Raw genomic sequence first — 15,861 nt, forward strand, 5'->3', positions numbered from 1 at the left:
TTGTAAAATTATTGTATTCTAGCTGATTAAATTATTCCCATGAGGATAATAGTTAACAATTCTGATACTTCTCTACATATATACTAGAGCTGAAAAATGAACTAAAATAACAAATAGTAAGAGTCAGTCTACTCTTTTGGTGTAGGAATTTACATTAAAGCAAGAGCAGGAGGCTACAGTGGTTCCTGGGTATTAATGGATTACAGCTGGAGACATCAGCAAGACCTAAGTTAAAGTCAAGAAGATATAACAATTCTAAATATTTATGCATCCAACATGAAAGCACCTAAACATAAAAATAGTTAAAAACAAATCTAAAAGAACTAATTAATGATAATACAACCCTAGTAGAGGACTTTAACATCTCACTTATATCGATGGACAAGTCGTCGAAACAGAAAATCAACAAGAAAACAGTAGCTTTGAATGACACACTGGAACAGATGAATTGAACAGATATATTTAGAATGTTCCATCCTAAAACAGCAGAATACACATTCTTTTCAAGTGTACATAGAACATTTTCCAGAATAGATTACATAATAGCCCACAAAACCATCCTCAACAATTTCAAGAAGATTGAAGTTATACTATGCATCTGTTTTTTTAAATTTTATTTATTAATTCATGGGAGCCACAGAGAGAGAGGCAGAGACATAGACAGAGGGAGAAGCAGGCTCCTCACAGGGACCTGATGCAGGACTCGATCCCCAGACCTGGGATCATGCCCCGAACCAAAAGGCAGACATTCAACCACTGAGCCACCCAGATGTCCCCCATGCATCTTTTCTGACCACAAAGCTATGAAGCCAGAAGTCAATCACAAGAAAAAATCTGGAAAGAGGGATCCCTGGGTGGCGCAGCGGTTTGGCGCCTGCCTTTGGCCCAGGGCGCGATCCTGGAGACCCGGGATCGAATCCCACGTCGGGCTCCCGGTGCATGGAGCCTGCTTCTCCCTCTGCCTGTGTCTCTGCCTCTCTCTCTCTCTCTGTGTGTGACTATCAAATAAAAAAAATTAAAAAAAAATTAAAAAAAAAAAATCTGGAAAGACCAAAAATACATGGAGGTTAAGAGAATGGATTAACAGGAAATCAAGGAAAAAAAACTAAAAAGTACATGGAAACAAATGAAAATGAAAACATAATGGCCTAAAATCTTTGGGATGCAGCAAAAGAGGTTCTGAGAGGAAAGTATATAGCATTACAGATCCTCCTCAAAAAGCAAAAACAAAACAAAACAAAACAAAACAAAAACAAACAAACAAAAACATCTCAAATAAACAACTTAACCTTATACCTATAGGACCTAGAAAAAGAACAACAAACAAAAGCTGAAAGCAGGAGAAGAAAGGAAATAATAAAGATTAGAAAAGCAATAAATGATATAGAAACTAAAAAAAAAAAAAAATCCAAAAGACAAAAAACTAACAGTAGAACAGATCAATGAAACCAGGAGATAATTCTTTGAAACAATCAATAAAATTAATAAAACTCTAGCCAGACTAATTAAGAAAAAAGAGAAAGACCCAAAAAATAAAATCACAAATGAGGAATGAGAAATAAAAACCACACCACAGAAATACAAACAATTACAAAAGAATACTGTGAAAAACTATATGCCAACATATTGGACAATCTAGAGGAAATAGATGCATTCTTAGAGACATATAAACTACCAAAACTTCTGTTTGGGTAAGTAAGAAAGTAAGAAATAGAATATTTGAAGAGACTGTTAATCAGCAAAATTGAATCAGTAATAAAAAAAAAAAAAAACTCCCAACAAACAAAAGTTCAGGACCAGATGACTTCACAGGTGAATTCTACTAAACATTTTAAAAAGACTTATTACTTGTTCTTCTTAAATTCTTCCAAAAAATGGAAAAGGAAGAAAAACTTCCTAATTCATCCTATGAGGCCAGCATTATCCTGATACAAAAACCATAAAAAGTACACTTAAAAAGACAACTACAGGCCAATATCCCTAATGAACAAAGATGCAAAAATCTTCCATAAAATACTAGCAAACTGAATCCATACATTAAAAAAAAAAATCCTTTACCACAATCAAGTGGAACTTATTCCCAGTTGCAAGTTTGGTTTCATATTTACAGATCAATCAACATGGCATATTACAGTTTGGAGGTTCCTCAGAAAGTTAAAAATAGAAATACCTATGATCCAGCAATTGCATTACCATATATTTACCCAAAGAATACAAAAACACTAATTCAAAGGTTTATATACACAGCAATGTTTATAGCAGCATTATCTAAAATAGCCAAGATAAGGAAAGATCCCAAGTGTCCATCAACTGACAAATGGCAAGGAAGAGGTGGCCTAATGGAAGATTACTCAGCCATGAAAAAGAATAAAATCTTACCATTTGCAATGACAAGGATGGAGCTAGAGAGTATCATGCTAAGTAAAGTAAGTCAGAGAAAGACAAATAGCATATGATTTCACTCATATGTGGAATTTAAGAAACAAAATAAGCAAAAGGAAGAGAGCGAGTGCATTTGTCATGATGTATGGTATTGTTGGATTATTATATTGTACACCTGAAACTAATATAACACTGTATGTTAACTAACTGGATTTAAAATAAAAACATTTTAAAAAAAACAATGTTAGAGTTGGAGTCATTAGATAATTAGCTTAATCTTGACATATATATCTATATATGTTATATCAATATATATGGTATGTGCGTATATACATACTTATTTTTATATAAATATACACAAGTTAGTTTATACACATATATTCAATGTGTTTGATGAAAGAATCTAAAAAGAAATGATCCTCTAGTAGAATTTGCACAATCATCATCCAGATCCTGTTTTCTAATACTATTTTCCAATAAAAGGAACCAGAACTCCTTGGATAAATGGCTGATTCTACGGCCGGGTCTACAAATAATATAAGATGAACCTGGAGCATCTTATAGTGACAGAAAGTAACAAAGTTCTCAAAAATAATTCAAAAAATACCAACACTGATGGAAGCACATCAAAAAGGCATAAGAGTCAACTGAAAGAGCACCAAATGGTCAATACTAAAAAAATTTGAGCAAGAAAATAAGATAGGGTAGTACTGGATTGTGATTCAAAGTATAAGTACATATCATGAGTCCATACTAATAATTTTTTCTATAAATAAATAAATACATAAATAAAAAAGAAAAGAAAAACCTTCTAAGCAGGAGAATTCCAAATAATTTATATAGATTCAGTCATCAAGGAAGGTGATCTTAAGTTGCACATAATTATTTCTTTTCAGACTACAGTATGGAAAGAGGAGGAAGATAAGACTAACTGTACAGAGGGCAAACCAGGTAAATTCTATCTCTGCCAGCTAACCAAGGCCAATATCAGTGGTCATTAGTCATGTCAATATTATGCTCCCTTTAATGATGTGATGGAAAGGACACTTTACCTCTATGATCTTCTTCCCTCAAACACATAACTATGGTCTATTCATGAAAAAAATATCAGACAAATCCCAATAGAGGTTCATGCTATGAAATACCTGACCAATAGTCCTCAACATTTTTACCTTCATCGAAAATGTCTGAGAGATGTCTGAGGAGATGTTGGTCAGAGGATACAAATTTCCAATAATAAGATGAATGATATCAGCAATCAAACGTATAGCACATTGACTAAAGTTTAAAATGCTACAAAAAGGTCTGAGAAATTGACAGAACTAACAGGAACCTAAGGAGACGTGGCGACTGAATGTAATGTGGTATCCTGGATGGAATCCTGAAACAAATAAACAAAAAGGACATCAGGTAAAAACCAAGAAAATCTGAATAAACTCTAGAATTTAGTTAAGAATAATGTATCAATGGGACACCAGGATGGCTCAGAGGTTGAGCATCTGCCTTTGGCTCAAGTTGTGATCTCTGGGTCTTGAAATCAAGTCCCACATCAAGCTCCCCACAGGGAGCCTGCTTCTTCCTCTGCTTATGTCTCTGCCTCTCTCTGTGCATCTCTCATGAACTAAAAAAATAAAATCTTTAAAAGAATAATGTATCAATATCAGTTCAATAATTACACTAAATATACTATGCTAATATAAGAGATGTATAAGGGTGGAAACTGAGGAATAGGTAAATGGCAACTCTATTAACTTCTCAGTCTGTAAATCTGACACTCTTCTACAGCATAGGTATGGAAAAACATTCAATGACCTCAAAATGGCCCATGAAGTCATTCGCAATACAGGTACAATTAATTCTATCCCTTTATGAGCATCTTCCACTGCCTGCCATTTTCACAGTCTGCCCCCACCACAATAGCTACCACACTGGTCCTGGATGACACTGTACCTGCTCCCACCTTGAAGAGCACCTGCTGTGACTTCTACCCAGAACACTCTTTCTACAGATACCTGCTTGTATCTTCAGATCTTGAGTTATCCACTCAAAAATAGCCTCAGATGAGAGAACTTCCCTGACCATTCTATACAAAATAAGATACTCTCCCTAGCCCATCCCCGGAAATCCCTATTATTCTTTCTCAGTTTTATTACCCTTCATAGAATTTTTCATTATTTGGCATGTTATATATTTACATATTTATATATTTAAGGTCTGGCTCCTTCCACTAGCATATAAGCAGCATGTGGGGAGGAATCTGACTGTTCTATTCACTGTTGTATATGCAGAATTTAAGAGTATTTGGTCTAAGGTTGCCATCCGGTAAATGAATGAAGGAAGCACGCAATAAGCTGATGAATGTATGCAGAATCTCTATAAATTTACATCAGTATATCTAAAATATATGTAGAAAGACTATCTTATAGCAAAACTTTTAATATTAACTTTCTCCTTGCTTGCCCTTAATTTCTGTGAATTTTGCAGAGTTTAAGTTTACATTTTATATCTGTACAACACTTTATAATACTTCCATTATGACAGCTGCACTAGGCATAATGCTGTTTGCAGCACAGTGTGAATCACAATCTGGAATATATAATGTTTAAACCTCTGACTGAACTGGAATATATAATTTAGCAATGTAGTAAAAAATGTGCATGAACTTGGCATTAAAAATGACAATAAAATATTATTACCAGGCAGACTTTTGGAATACTTCTTGGAGACTTCTTGAGTGTGTACTAGAAAGGAAATGCTTTACCAACACTTAGTTCATGAACTTTACTACAAAAATTCTGACAATTGGATTACATGGTTGTGTCACAATTTGGATGTAATATCAAAAACCTGGAGGATGTGAGATATGAGAGATAAAATACTAAATATGCTTCCTACTGAGTATTCAAATCAAATGTGTTTTAAACATGAAATGAACCCATAAAATTCCATTTTAATTTTCTTCCAACCATATAAGCTGGAGAAATGCTATGCTGTAGTTTGAATACGCTGAAATTAGTCACTGCAGAGGCTAAAATGTAAAACAAGTGATCTGGAAACACCCATTACTGAGAGACATCTTTAAACAATGAAAAGTTAGATACATATGACATTTCAAGTATTATTACTAATACTGACTCTTGAAACTAAGATACTCACAATACAGAGAAATTTAAAAAGCCTCTCACAATGTCGAACAGCCATTAATATGTTCTTCAAACACATCACAAACATCTGATATTTCGCAACTTATGTATTTGTCATTAATATATTTTACTGCTTTATTTCAGTGAAAATTCTAGGCTTTGAATTTCCGTAATTCCAGGTGCTTTTAATTATCCAATATATCGAAAATATTTTATTAAGCCTTGGTTGGAAAACAATAAATTGGTCATTGGATAAATATTGCTATCATTTAAAAAATGTTGATGGAACATACACTGTATTTGTTTTAAGGAAATATTATTATTAGTCAAGAAATATTCACTGAGGGGTGCCTGGTTGGCCCAGTAGGTAGAGTATGTGATTCTTGATCTCAGAGTCATGAGTTCAAGCCCTATATCGGGTGTAGAACTTATTAAAAAAATATTCATCTACTCTATTAAAGGAAACCACACAGAACCAAAATATATAGAGTTAATAGAGGACGTAATTTTATAAATAGATGTATAGGGCTCTTGAATGGCTCAGTGGTTGAGCATCTGCCTTTGGCTTGTGATCCCAGGGTTCTGGGATTGAGTCCTGCATCAGACCCCCTGCATGGAGCCTGCTTCTCCCTCTGCCTGTGTCTCTGCCTCTCTCTGTGTGTCTCTCATGAAGAAGTAAATAAAATCTTTAAAAAATAAATAAATATGTATAATACAAAGAGGCATATTTTGTGCTACATCACTATCTTCATATATTTATAACAGAAAAAAAATAAGTGCACACAAGATAGTTAATAAACCTAAATTTCTGGCAGCCATTCCTAAGTCCCAAATTTGAGATACCACCAAGGAAAGAAGGCATCACATGTGTATAAAACTGCAGTAGACACCATGAGGAACTTCTCTGGACTGAGAAAGCTTGAAATGACAACGGAATAAAAGACTAAGGAGGAGGACAACGACCAAAACCAATTGGAATGGGTTGGCAGAGAGTTCTAGTTATGTTCTTCTCTTTATTCTGCGTTACCCTGAGTACATCAATACCTACCTGTCAGAACTAGGAATTAACTATTTTGTGGTAGTTTGAAAATACATCTATGATTTTCTTGATGCTCCTAACATCAAAAGGCAAAGTCTAATTCATTTCATCTTAAGGATGACTAAACCTAGTGATTGACTTCAGACATACAGTGATGTGGAAGTCACGATGTGTGACTTCAGAAATGAGGGCAAAAGATTCCGGGGTTTCTATCTGGGATTGCTGACTGGGGAAATTTGTTGTCACGTCACGGGGATAGTCCAGTAGCCTATGGATAGATTCAATTAGCAGGTAACTGAGGCACATGCTAACACCCAGTGAGGATCTGAGGCCTTCTGCCAACAGCCCTGTGAGTGAGCCATCAGGAAGCAGATCATTCCATCCGACTAACATCCTGCCTGTAAACAAGTGAGATACCCTGAGCCAGAACCACATCCTCAAATGCTCCAGAATTTTGGAGCCACAGAAGTCCTGAGAATCTATTTTTTTTCTAAGCCACTAACTTTAGGAGTAATTTGCTACACAGCAATAGCTAGCTATTTTCCTTTATCTTATTGAATTAGGAGCTATCCATATGACCAGACCTTATCATTATCATGTACAGATATTTTTCAAATGTATTTTGTCCTCTTGACTTTGTCATCTGTCATCAAAAAAAATTTGAAGTTGAGTGTAAGTATATGCACTTTTTAATTTAAGGGCTTCTATGCATTGTCAGGTAAAATGGAATAGAATTCAGTGTAATAGCTTAGGATAGATAAATAAGAGAGAGGTAAAAAGCATTAGTCTCAAGTAATGATCTGGAGTAATTTAAAGAATAATTAGATATAAGTTTTCACATTTTTATGGGGTTAGGATAGGAGTCTTTTAAGGAAGGGATTTCTTTTAGAAATTTTATTATACCAATAAAAAAAAAATGAAGCACAGTAGCATCACTGGATGTATGTGACTTTAAAATAAATATTATTTACTTATTTGAGAGAGAGATTACATCCAGAGGGGGAAGGGCAGAGGGAGAAGCAGACTCTCCATTGAGCAAAGAACCCAATATGGGACTTGATCCCAGAACCCTGGGATCGTGACCTGATCTAAAGGCAGATGCTTAACTGACAGAGCCATCCAGGCACCCTGTGATATTTTTTTTTTTACCACTAATATATTCAAATGAACAGTGTTGCTCATATCAAAAGTTCCCTGAAGCTGCAACTGTAATTCTAAATTATCTTTGGTAAAAGTATACAATTTAGACAAATAGCACATAGGTTAGAGTTACACTGTCAGTACATGAAAGAAACAAGTGTCTGGCCAGATGACTTAGACTTAGAAGAACCCTTAAGCATCTGGCAAAGTTCAGGAGATGTGTAGCTTGTACAACTCACATGTCCACTCACAATCTAACCGTTCACTTTCTCCAATTGCAGAACTAAGAATTTTCCCATTCCTAGAGAAAAGGAGGCTTAGAGAATCTTTTTCCGATATAGATTAGATTATCTTGAACAGAACAAACATGACTGAAGAAAGGTCCCATGTGCTTTTGTTTCTGATATATATTTAATTTTTATAAGGATGGGGATAAATATTTATGTTTTTATTTCAGAATATTACATGTAAAATGCAAATATCCTTTGCTTGTTACAAACAAATCTCATATCTACCTTCCATAAGAATAAAGTGAACCTTAGGTTTCTGTTTTGAGACTTTGTAAGTCCTGATCTTATTTTTGTGTGTGCTTACCTGATTCATAGACTCTGAATTCCTACCAGGGTAGATCACATACCTGCAGGCTTCTTGCAGTGAAACACTCATTTCTACAAAGTCAGACTTTTTTATTTCTTTATTAATTTATTTTCTTCAAAGCTTGAACAGAAGCAAAAAAAAAAAAATCTGCTATTATTTTTCAGCATACACAGATCCTTTCCTTAAAGGTCATCTGAAAATCACTGGATAAGATATTTAGATCAAGCCAGAGTAGCATATTAATACCAGCCGGGATGAACAAAACCTAAATGTTAGATAGTTGAACTTTGGACCAATGGATTTTTGCAGGTCTTTAAAAGAGATTCTTCAGTTCCCAGACAAATTAATAAATTCGCCTTGCCATGAGTTTATAGATAGAGATAAAGGAAAAGCAACCGAACTTTGTACTCCACCTGTCAGCTCAGAAGGCTCACACTTGAGTTACGTGCATTCTCCTGAAGCACTTTATTATCTTTTATTCATACTCAAGTGGCAGAATTTGGTTGAGAGGCCTGGGGCAATTCATGCCCAGGCAAGTCAGAGGGCATAACTAAACACATAGGAAGGTTTTATTGGTGAAGGAGTTAGAAAACCTATGTTTTTTTCTTTGGTCAATATCAGTCTAGTGAGAAGCTCAGAGCATTAATAATATTTACTGAAATAGGTTTAGTGCCTGCCTTCGGCCCAGGGCGTAATCCTGGAGCCCCAGATCGAGTCCCCTATGGGTGCTCCCTGCATGGACTGCATGGAGCCTGCTTCTCCCTCGGCCTGTGTCTCTGCCTCTCTCTCTCTCTCTCTCCCTCTCTCTCTCTCTCTCTGTGTGTGTGTGTCTCCCATGAATAAATAAATAAAATCTTAAACAAAAAAATAAAAACAATACTCACTGAAATAAATGGAAAGACCAAAGTGGAGGACTAAGTAAATGTAAGTACACATTGTAAAAAAAAGTCCCAGGTAAATAAGAAAGACAGTGGCAAAACATAAAGACAACATCTGTTATACTTTTGAGTTCCACAAAGCTTTAGGAAAAAGCTTTAGGAAAAAAAAAAGAATGATAACATTCTTCCAGCATCCCAAAGCTATACATTCCAGACCAACACCAGACCATTGATTATATATGCTTTACAAAAGTGTTTATAATTCTCAATATTTTTTCTTATTCAGTTTTTTTCTTGTAGGAAAATTGTCATCAACATGGAGCACCAGCAGTGGGAACTTCAAGCTTTGAGCAAAGCTTCGATTTCTTGTCAATAAGATGGGCTTCATTTTTATTTTGAAGCCTTTCAATATAAACCAGTACAAAGATTCATTATTTAATATTGGCCTTCTAAAATAGACTTTTGCAAACAAATCGGGATAGTAGTCTAGGAATAGATGAAGCTACATAACCTGACTTGGTTGGGGGGGAGGGAGAAAAAAGACAGCCATTTGATATAAATAGGGAATTAGTTTCAAAATGGTTTTTGCAAATATATGCCTATATATTCCTTCTTTCAAGAGTTTTTAGAAGCTGAGTCCCCATATGGAAGCTCTTGCTGGTTCTGTATCAGTGTCTCAGTCATGGAATTGGAAGATTCCATGACTCCTCTCATGTGATTTCAAAAATATACCAAAGCTATGCTTATCCTTTGAAGAGTGATTTATCCAACACTACACCTGTCCGTTTCTTTAGGAAGTTCATCTTGGACACTGATGTTAAAAACTGAAAAGGTCAGATAGAAAACCAGTTTTTGTAATAAAGAGTCTGACTCTAGCTTTTGACGTTTGATTGTCAACAACTTCTAAGTGTCACCCCTCTCTTTTCTCTTCTCCTCCATGTGCTCCCATCATCGACACTAGTGGGGGATTAAACCATGCAAGCCCCTGTCCAGACACAACACAACCCTAATCACACTAAAACCTCAAGTCAGGCTTCCTTTCCTGCCTTTTTAAGCTATCTTTGGACCTGTTTGAGAAGTCTGTTTTGTTTCTCCCAAGAAAACCTTATGATATAAATAATAAACCTTTTATGCTACTTTGGGGTGTGTGTGTGTGTGTGTGTGTGTGTGTGTGTGATATTCAGTTTGAATATTTGAACCAAATTCTGGGTGAGAGTCCATCCTGTCCCTGTGGGATGGTTACAATGTTACTAATGTTAGCAATAAAGTAGCTTTTCATTAAGGATATGCTCTTCAAATCTAATCAGACAATTAATTCCTAAAGGAGGTTTATAATTTGTAGGAGACAAAATAAACTCAGCATTTAGAAGACTAATAGAAATCAAAGCTCAAGTCCGCTATGAAACTTGCATCAGTGCTGCAGTTGTGAAGATGCTCATATGTAGGTCAAGAGTCCTTGGAAGTTTAAACTGTTTCTGAATGATGGCAAGGGTTTCTATACTGGATTTCACAGGGACTTCCGAAACTGCTCACTGCCTAACTCTCCCAAATATCACCAGAACAACTGATTAAAAAAGAGATAATTTTATTAAGTCTATTTGTGACATGCGACCACACTATCTTTTTTCTTAAAGAATTATCTATTTATTTGAGAGAGAGAGAGAGATTGGGGAAGGGGCAAAGGGCTAGAATCTCAAGCTGACTACCTACTGAGTGTGGAACCTGAGGTGGGGCTTGATCCCAAGACCCTGAGGTCATGACCTAAGCCTAAATCAAGAGTTGATGCATCACCTCACCCAGGCACCTGAGGGAGAACACTATCTTGATACTCATGTATATATGAGTAATTTAGATAAGCCTATAAAGTACATACTTATAGGCATAGGTAGATGGTAGAGATAGGGATATAAGACAGATGTGTATAGAGATGCTTAAAACTGTGTGTTGGAAAGAAATTGTTATTGACAAACAATATTTGTTTCTCTTAATTTTCCTCTTATGCTCTCTAATGCCTTATCCATAATTTAGTATTTCCTAGGCAACTATTTTTCCTTTTCTTCTTTTGCATTTTTTTTCCCTAGATCTCAACAAGAATTAATTAGTCACACTACTCAGTTCCAGGTACATTTTTTTTTTCCAGCTTTAATGAAGAATAATTGACAAATTAAAAATTGTATATATTTAACATGTACAATGTGGTGTTTTGATATAAGTTTACTTTGTGTAATGATTGCCATAATCAAGCTAACTAATTAACATATCCATTATTACTGAGCTCTAAACAGCTTCCTCTTGCTTGAGGTACATGAATGATTCTAAATATCCACATCCTTAAGGTGCTCATTTATTACCATTCAGCATTTGAATTTTTGCCAGTCCTGCAAGGATAAAATATCTCAGTATTGAATTTATTTCCATTTGCCCCTTAATGATTTTGAGTAACTCATAATATAATAGTGTTTTGAATTTCTTCTCTAAGTCTTTTTCTTTTTTTTTAGTAATAAATTTAATTTTTATTGGTGTTCAGTTTACCAACATACAGAATAACACCCAGTGCTCATCCCGTCAAGTGCCCCCCTCAGTGCCCGTCACCCATTCACCCCCACCCCCCGCCCTCCTCCCCTTCCATCACCCCTAGTTCGTTTCCCAGAGTTAGGAGTCTTTATGTTCTGTCTCCCTTTCTGATATTTCCCACACATTTCTTCTCCCTTCCCTTCTATTCCCTTTCACTATTATTTATATTCCCCAAATGAATGAGAACATATAATGTTTGTCCTCTGATGGACTCATTTCACTCAGCATAATACCCTCCAGTTCCATCCACGTTGAGTTTTTTTCTTTTTTTGTCATTTTTCTTATATTCAATTTTGACAATGGACAGATACTAATTATTAGGTTCATCATGAAATACAACAAAAATTGTGATACCTTAAATTGAAGCGTTTATGATTTAATGATATTCTCACATATTTTGGAGAGTTAGAAAATGTCTTCTAAGATGGAAGTGCTCCTGTTTTTCTCTCAAAAAAAGAGATTCTAACCTTTAAATGGCAAAGTTTCAGCTGTCAAAATATATGCTGAGATGTTGGTGCCCTATTAACCTAGAATGAAAATAATTGCCATTGGCTCAAGAGCAACAGCAGGAAGTGTGGGTCGCCCTTCTAGCACCTTTGACTTTCTACAGTAAAGTAAGAGGCAAAAAGCCTACGTGGACCTTAAATGTGAAAATGACTATGTTATTGATGTTTCACTTCTAAGAGAAACAGAAAAGAACTTTAAAAGTACATTTATAAAACAAGTTTTAAAAACTTTTAAGCTATATGTTTCTCTATTATTTTATCTCAGAGTAAAAGTATATTAGTATTTTTATGATCAATTTGTTTAAAATAATAAATCCATAGGATAATATTTTAGAAGCCATATATGCAACATACAGAATGAACTTAATTTTACCTTGTGTAAACTATGTATATACATTTGTTTTTTTTAATATTTTTTATTTATTTATGATAGTCACACAGAGAGAGAGAGAGAGAAGCAGAGACACAGGCAGAGGGAGAAGCAGGCTCCATGCACCGGGAGCCCGACGTGGGATTCGATCCCGGGTCTCCAGGATCATGCCCCTGGCCAAAGGCAGGCGCTAAACCGCTGCGCCACCCAGGGATCCCTACATTTGAATCTTATTAACATAACTGGTAATTGATTAGTATAATCATTTTTATAGTCCTTGTGACTTCATTATCAACTAATGCATGAGTAAAGGCCAACAAATAGTTTTAATAATTCATACTCTATTTACACAATAGTAAATCAGTGAATTAACCTACATGTTTTTTTAGAATTAACGAGGTCAGGGTTTTTAAAGCATTAATGTTAACTCACTTTTTTCAGCCAGTAATAATAATTTTGTTATCATTAGATGGTTCAGCCATGAGAACATAAAGAAAGGATAGTTTTCTTTGCAAGACTTCTTACCAATTCCAAATTATCCCTGATTTACAATGTGGTTCCTAATTCAATTTTGATTTTTTGTTAAAATTGAAAAATCGGGTAAATTAAATGTACAAAGTTTTGGTATAATTTTTTCATACTTATCCTCCACTAGAATACAACTTTATTTTCAGAAACTGAAGTTTAAGGCAGGAAATAAATAGGATCCAGTGTGGAAAATAACTGAAAACTTTCTTTTTCTGCCCTTATATTCTCATTTAAGACTCAAGTATTAAACATAGCAGTCCATGACTTTGGAAAGCCCAGTGAGCAATATACATGTAGGAGTGTAGGTTTCAAGAATAATGGAGAAGAAAACTGATTTCCTTGTATGTTTTTGCTTCTCCTTGGTTTTAATCAAGAGAAGTTGACCTATGTGAATTCTTCAGGCTAATTTAAAGTGCCCAGGCAAATACTAATACAAGACCATGGCACACTAAATTCTTATATGACTTTTTTAAGATTGTCCCTCCCTGACATCTCCAGTTTGAAAAATTTAAAGGGGTGAGGTTTGATCAATCTAAAGGGAAGTCCAGAGTTCTTTGAGTAGAAGTATACTAAATTCTGTGTCTTGAGATTAACTGAACTTAATTGGTTGGTTAATTAATCCAGTTGGTTTAGAACTGGATAGTCTCCACTCAAAATGTATCAAAGGGGGGATCCTGCAGTGGCTCAGTGGTTTGGTGCCTGCCTTTGGCCCAAGGCATGATCCTGGAGACCCGAGATCGAGTCCCACGTCGGGCTCCCGGCATGGAGCCTGCTTCTCCCTCTGCCTGTGTCTCTGTCTGTCTGTCTCTCTCTTTCATGAATGAATAAATTAAAAAAATAAAAAAATAAACATGTATCAAAGGTGGGCAACAAATCTTTTAAAATAAAATTACCAAAAGAAAAGGGAATAATGTAAACTAGTAATTTTAAGTTAAGGAAAGGGGTCAAAGATATAAGAAGAATAATGAAATTGGACAGAGAAAATAATTGCCATAAAGAGCTTATTCCAGCCTTTTCATATAGCAGAATTTTTGTGCTTATACAAATAAGGGTTGAGCATAGAAGAGTACCAAAGCAAGGAATATTCTGGTCTGAACTTGGTACTAAGGATTGGGATTGTTTTCCCTCAAAAAATATTTGAAAGACAGACTTGAAAGCAGTGTCTCAAAGAAATATTTGTACATCTATGTTTATAGCAGCATTAATGGTGGTTGCTAAGGGGAGGGGAAATGGGAGAATGGAAAGCTATGGTTTAATGAGTACAGAATTATAGTTTTACAAAATGAAGAGCTCTGGAAATGGATGGTTGTGGTGGTACCACAACATTATGAATATTTTTAATAACACTGAACTGTGCATTTAAACATTGGTTAGGAGTGCCTGGGTGGCACAGACTGTTAAGCATTTGACTCTTGGTTTAGTTTAGGTCTGATCTCAGGGCTGTGAGATCAAGCCCCATGATGGGCTCTGTGCTCAGTGCATAGTCTGCTTGAATTTCTCTCTCTCCCTCTCCCTCTGCCGCTCCTCCCCTGCTCTCTCTCTCTCTCTCTGTCTCAAATAAATAAATAAATCTCTAAAAAATATAAAAAATTGTTTAGATGGTAGATTTTACATTGTGTGTATTTTACCACAATAAAAACTAAAATAAAAATAATTGCTAATATTTCATTGATAAAACATAAGACCATTAAAAATATTTGATAATATTTAACATATTATAAGACACAAACTTAGTAAACTAGGTATAGAAGAGAATGTTTTAAATTAACAAAGATTAGGTACAACAAATATTATACTTATTAAATATTGAAGGTGTTCCCATTTAGATTGAGGGGAAAAAAGACAAGAATGTCCATTATCATCACTTCTATTCAAGTCAAATATAGGATAAGGGGGTATAAAGAAGAAAACATAAACTATCATTTTCATGGATATAAATAGGTTGTAAGAAGTATTAAAAGACTGAAAATCTATTGAAGTTAATAAATCAGTTTAGCAGGTTACCTGGATAAAGATCAATGTGTAAGAAGTCAATGCATTACTATATATCAGTAACAATTAGAAAATGAATTTTATTTCTCTTTCAATTACCAAAAAAAAAAAAGTTAAAACCTAGCAATAAGTGTTATAAAATACATGAAAGATCTATATGTACAGTTATAAGATACTATTAAGAGAAATTAAAAATAAAGACAAGTAAAAAGAGTTATACCATGTTTGATGTTTGGAAGACTGAATATTTCAAAATTGAGAGATATCTTAAATTGAAATATGGATTCATATAGAATCAGTGCAATTCCTATATCATCCTATAAGGTCTTTTGTGATTTCTGTTTGTGTATATTGCAACTGGCTAACGAGGTAAGTAAAGATATAATTGAGTGTAAGAATAAGGTTAGGAGAGTTACATTAGCCAGTCACAGGGCTTATTATATTGCTACAGTAATTAGAATGGTATAATATTAGTAGGCTAGCAAAATAGACCTATGGAAAATATTTTAGTATAGAAACAGAACCACCTACATATATTTTAACCAGATTTATGAGGGGGAAAAAATGCATTGTAACACAATGAAAAAGGATAATCTTTCCAATAAAAGTTATTGAACAATATGGTCATTTATATGCAAAGAGGGAAAATATTGAATCTCATTATCTAGATAGTACCTTACACTGTATTAAAAAATCAACACCAGATGAATTA

This window comes from Canis lupus, chromosome 38, assembly GCF_048164855.1.
Source record: "Canis lupus baileyi chromosome 38, mCanLup2.hap1, whole genome shotgun sequence".
Classification (NCBI taxonomy): domain Eukaryota; kingdom Metazoa; phylum Chordata; class Mammalia; order Carnivora; family Canidae; genus Canis; species Canis lupus.